The 6,000-nt window shown below is 44.0% G+C and overlaps 1 long non-coding RNA gene across 1 annotated transcript in view; it reads right to left on the reverse strand.

Annotated features, from left to right (window-relative positions):
• The window catches only part of LOC148213695 (uncharacterized), a 77,762-nt gene extending 75,744 nt beyond the window's left edge, over window positions 1-2,018 (reverse strand). Inside the window, exon 1 of the long non-coding RNA XR_015794161.1 lies at window positions 1,955-2,018. This is a non-coding gene — a long non-coding RNA (uncharacterized LOC148213695). The remainder of the gene's footprint in view (window positions 1-1,954) is intronic.
• Window positions 2,019-6,000: the final 3,982 nt, after the last annotated feature.

A 6,000-nucleotide genomic window follows, 5' to 3' on the forward strand; every position in this document is an offset into this window, starting at 1 on the left:
ATAAGCGTATTGGATGGATCAGTTTTGACTGGAGGAAGGATCAAGCCATGTAGGAGTTAAAAGCAGAACTTTAAATTGACAGCCCACCACACAGAGGTAATGTGTTCCTGGCACCTAGTGCCAGTTAGCATGTGTGCCACTGTTTTTTTATAAAAACTACACTTTCCAAGAGGTCTTTGAAGACAGCCCTATGTATATTACATTAATTACATTACAGTAATCCAACTGGATAAAGATAAGAGCATTGCAAGACCCCACCCCCACCCCCACTCCAGGGAGGGCTGCAACTGGAACACCAGGCAAAGCTGGGCAATTGGATTCTTGGCTATGGCCTCCAACTGGGTGGCAGCCAGTCTTATATGGGCCATGAAATTAACTGGCCATGGCAGGGACCCAATATAATACTCTCCATATCCTGGTCATTAAATAACTGCGCTCAGGCAAAAGTGAAGTCTACCATAGGACACTTGTGTGTGTCAGACAAAAACTACCTAGAGCAAGCCCATGGTCACCAGGATGGCCATGAACTCCCAAGCTTTCCCAGTCTCAGCCCTAGATGCATGAAGGCTGAAGTCACTCAACAACAAAAGGTGAGGAGACCCCAATACCAGCCCTGAGATTAGATCCAGGAGCTTGGGTAGGGCATCCACTACACAAGCAGGATCCTTGGTTTGTCCACATAAACCTGTTTAACACACAAGCACTGCCAGCTCAGAAGCAGAGCTCTTGGCCACAGGTAAGGTATCTTTTAGATCACCACCACCACCTGAGCCTTAGCACTGAAACTGATGAAGAATCTGAAACTAAGGAGGACAGATCTCTTCAGATGGTGACATTGCCACCAGTGGCATATCTACCATGTCTGAACCCAGAGTGGACCATTTCTTAACACACACACACACACCCCTCTTTCATTGCTGAAACCAGTTTGGTGTAGTGGTCAAGGCATCAGACCATAAGTTCTAGTCCCACCTAAGCCACAAAGCTGGATCTTGGGCCAGTCAGTTCTCTCAGGTTTAGGAATAAGGCAAGAGCAAACTACTTGTGAAAACGTAGCCAAGAAAACTGCAAGGGGAAGTTGCCAGGAGTCAAAGCTTTTTTCCTTGCTCCTGTGCCTCCACTTACTGCCAAACAGCTGTGACCCAACCCCACTCCTAGCTTCTTCGTGTCTTTGGCAGCACCCTCGTATTGCCTGCACCCAGGGCAAACCGCCCCCTCTCCTCCCTTTGGTACATTACTGATTGCCACACTTGCCCAAGTGGGTTTAAATAATATATGCCACCTCCAGCCACACATCCACCACTAAATCTTCAAAGGAGAGCAATTAATAACCATAAATGAAGTTATAAATTGTTTTTGGCAAACTCACACAAATTCCTCATCAGATCTATTAACTTGTCCCAAACATTTCCCCCCCATTTTTCTGCATTTCAGTAAGGGTTTGGAGGCTACGACAGCACAGAGTACAACTAAAATAAACCAAGTCACAAGATCATCAACAAGCCCTTTAACCTGGACTGATGCCATGTATTCTCCACTCTTTAAAAAGAGAGATGGTATCTTTCCCACTCCTGGCCAAAGACATTCCTCACTGTAAGAAAAACTTTGCACCGAGAGTGGGAAAGGAGCTTGATTTGTCTCAAGGATATACATATATTAGAAAGGCCACCAGAAGAGAAGTGACCGTCAGGGGAGCAGGAAAGGAAAATGACTCCAGCAGCAGCCTTCGGGACAGGCTCAAGAGAATAGAGCCAACAGCACTGCGGCAAGAGAGGAGCTCCCATTAATCACCAGAGAAAGCCAGCTACAGACAGACAGGAGCTGCGCATACGCCAAGCTGAAGCTGGACAAATCAGACCGAAAGAAAAAGCCTACACATAACATGCTTTGCACCGGGCCTCTGCCTCAGCAGTGTTTACTTTACTTCCCACAATTATTTCAGCAGACAAATTACCTTGGGGGAAGGAACAGACGCTCTTGCAGCAGCTCAAGCTAAACCAGAAGCCTTCAGCGAGAGCCAATGCTTCTTTCTGCCGATTAGACTACCTAGCACAGTGTTGTCCAAACTTGGCCACTTTAAGATGAGTGGACTTCAACTCCCAGAATTCCCCAGCCAGCGTGTTTGGACAACACTGACCTAGCAGAAAGTGAGGTGAATCGTGTGTCATGCTTCTCCTTGTTAATCTGGTTCTGAGGTTCATGCTGGGTCTGCATCCTAACCTCTCCTCCCACAAGGGAGAGCTGTAGCTTGTCTTCTTCAATTACACCTGTTCTCAAGTCTTATTAAAAGAAAAATGTGAAGTACTTAAACCTACCTGAATTATTTAAGGAACCAATAAAGGCCTTATACACCATCAGCAGGTGAAAGGATTGAGGGCTGGGCTGCACATCCATGCATTTCTGCTCACTCACTCCTACTCACGTACCCACACCCTCGCAACTCTTTCTCTATCTTGCCCCTTCCTCTCGGTAATCTTGAACAGAGTCACAGAACAGAAATGGAGCTTCTTCATTCTTCTTAATAACGCATTGCAGATTGTTAATCTCTTGCTACCATTAGCAGCGGGAAATCAGTACTAAGATTCCTGCCTGCCAGCCCGCTAATCACCTGGCTGGCAGAGACTACGTTTGACTTCCTAACACTAAGTCATTTCACGCTACCCATAACCGATTTCCTGCTATAACACAATTTTTGTTGCCATGAATTTGGTAACTGGAGGAGCTTCAGGTTGCTCAGCAATGCAATGCACACTTACCTAAGATCTGCTCCCATCTCATCTCCTAGGAGAGCCGAGAAAGGTTCTGCCTTGGAGAATTGCTCTCCACGCTTTATCAAGGGGCACTGGGGACTTCAGAGGAACGTCATACACACAAACATAATCAAATGCAACAGATATTTACAGCAGACAAAGGAGAGAAATTAATGAGGGTTTTCTCATATAATTCCCACATGTACGTATGTACACTAACAGAGACCCAGTTTAAAAGAAATTCACTAATATATGTATGTATGTATGTATGTATGTATGTACGTATGTATATATACTTTGCTGATGTTTACTGCTTTCTCTCTGTGGTTTCCACTAATTACTGATCTAGGAAGACTGATTAAAAAGTAAAAGCATGCCAACAGGTTAGGAATATCTTTAGCAGAAATGAGGAGGAAAAGATGAGGCTAATGCACAGTGTTTAAATGGTGCGCCAAGTGACTATCTGCTATTATCCACCAAGAGATAGTAGAATCACAGGGTTATAAGCCAGATTTTCTCAACTTGACTGGTAAGAAGGTGAATGCTACCTTGCTTATCTGAACCACTGGCAAAAGTGAATGTAAAGCATTCTCTTAAAGTTTGAAAAGTTGAAAATGACTGCACAAAACTTTGCAAATGTTTCCTAAATAGTTGATGAAGCCAGATGCACTCAGTTCACTGGGACTCCAGAGCTGAAGAGAAGAACACTGGCCTCATCTATTAACTAGAGAACCACTTGGCAATTCCCTGCCTCCACAAAAAAATTTAATGATAAGGAAAGGAACAGCCTGGCCAAACTATCTGCCTGAAGACAAGCAGCTGCAGGGAACAGGCTTCCTTCCTTCCTGCCAGAAACACCTTGAGCTCCAACTGTCCTGAAACTGCTACTTCAAAAGGAAGCACCAAACCATCCAGATGGATGGCCCCTAGCACTATCAGTCAACCGTTTTGTAGAACATTTCCATCATTCCTTCTTTTACTGTCCTACTGGTAGAAAAAATAAATGGTGGGGAAATAAATGGAATCTAGACCTCATGTAACATTTTCTGCATGCAGTAGTGTGATTGCACCAATACAACCCACATCTGGAAGCATATTCTAGTTCATGGGTGGGGAACCTGTGGCCTTCCAGATGTGGTAGGAGAGCTGCAACTCCTCGCAGCCCTAGCCAACACAGCTAATGGGTGACGTATGTGAGTGGTAGGGAGTCACAGATTCCTCGTCCCTACATCTAAATCTACAATTAAGGATTACTGGTTAAAAACTGCTAGATTTTATAATTTAAAAAAAAAAAAGGATTGGCCATTTTTGTTTCTTTGTTCAAGCAATTCTCTATGTACACTGAACTTTAGAATTTAGCACTAGCTGATCTAAATAAACTCTGAATTTTATTAGACCCTGCACTGGAAACCTCACATTTTGATTACTATGATAGGTTGTCGTCTGTGGAAGAGCTACTTTTGTGCATAGTCTGGAAGCTGCAGAAGCTGGTTAGATTGTTGTGCGATGCACTGTTTCGTATTTGCCTGTGAAACAGCCTGGTGTGAGACTAGGCTGAAGCTGCCATAACCTAAAGATGAAGCAGGCACGTAAGAAGAGAGGACAAAAGCCAGGAAACTTATCTATGGGATCCCTTCTGGGACGTAGATAAGAAGGAAGCAAGTCGTTAAGGAAAAAAACAAAGGACCTAAAACAGAAAAAAAAGTTGGGCCTGAGTACATGGAAACCCCAATCCCATCAACAACTGCCAGACTTGTGAATCAACAAAACAAGGACTTTTGGGGATAAAAGGGGTCCCAAAGCGCACCCACTCTGAGTCGTCTGAGCTGTCTGAGCTGAGTCGTCTGAGTCACCTTTGGATCCAGACTTGGCGGCTTCCGTCCCTCTAGCTAGTGCCTGGCAGCCTAGTTGGGAAGGACGTGGGTAAGTGTGGAAGAGCATGTGTGGGTGTATGAGAAAGAGCAAATGTACCTTGCAACCAGTAAAGTTTTGCTGTTACTTTAAATTCACTGGGTCTCCATGTATTACAAAGAACCTCTTGTGCCTCAGTGTTCAGTTGGAAGTGATTTGTGTGTATCCCTATTATTTCCCACCCAGCTGTTGACCAGGGCTGTGTGTCTGTCTGCTCCAGCCACACCTATCTGGAAAACCCAGGTAGAAAGCAAGGGGGGCTGACAAGATCCGTGAGCCTCAACAGGCTGTGAGTGTGTGAGTGAGTGACCATAAGCCGAACCTGGGAGCAGCGTGTGTAACACTGGGCCATGGCTGTGTCATTTTCCACATAGATCTGACTGCTGTGATCAACAGAGAGCTTTCTGATTATTCCACGTCCTGTGAATATTCACTTGACACCAATCAGGAAAAAGGACTTTTCTACAGTGACAGTTGTTGTGTGAGACATCTTTCCCTTAGAGCTAAAGCATACCCCGCCCCCAATTAACATTTAAGATAAGTGTGGACACTCTAATTTGGCATGAAGGTTGCAATCATATTCCTGACCAGCTGACAGACTACAAGAAGCCTTCCAACCTAACAGAGGTGGAACCCAACATTTTTTACTTGTTTTACATCAAATTTGAGGGTTTGACTGGATCAAAAATGGAAACAGAACTCACCTCCCAGAAATTTTCTGTTCCCATTCCTATATATATGCATTTTTTCCAAAATCATGCTGCTAAAAATGGTGTAGCTTCAGCTCATGTTCTGGGGGTAAAGAGGAGTAATGGGATTAATGGGAACATTTAACCTTCTGAAAGTCTTGAATTTTCATTCCTAATTACATTTGATCAAAAACTATACTACTAAAATTCAAACATTTTACTGCCAAACTTTGGTGGTGCAGATTCAACATTTTCTTGGTGGGGGTGAGAGTGGTTAAGGAGGGGAATAGGAGCATTGCACTCTATTTCCCTTCATCATTGAAACAGAAAGCTTGAGGAGTTTGTGGATAAAAAAATGGGGTGCTAGAGAAACCCTATGAAACTCACAAACCATAGGTTGCTCCCAATCCAGGAGCATATTGAAAACCTTTCCACTTACTTTAGCATATGATATTTTATTATGCTCACTGGTTTGACCAGCCCCATGCAATATGGACAACATTGAGCAGAATTCGCACAGGCCATGGTAAATGTGTAGATGCCCTTTATGTGGGGCAAAATAAGATCACCAAATTGTGATTGTGGGGCTGAAAAACAAACTATCCAACCTATAGTGACAGAGTGCCAAAACAGAGCCTCTAATGGAGATT

The sequence above is a fragment of the Python bivittatus genome, unplaced genomic scaffold (assembly GCF_059951505.1).
Source record: "Python bivittatus isolate LINGU-HERP-01145 unplaced genomic scaffold, Pbiv_v1 ctg000840_np1212, whole genome shotgun sequence".
NCBI lineage: Eukaryota > Metazoa > Chordata > Lepidosauria > Squamata > Pythonidae > Python > Python bivittatus.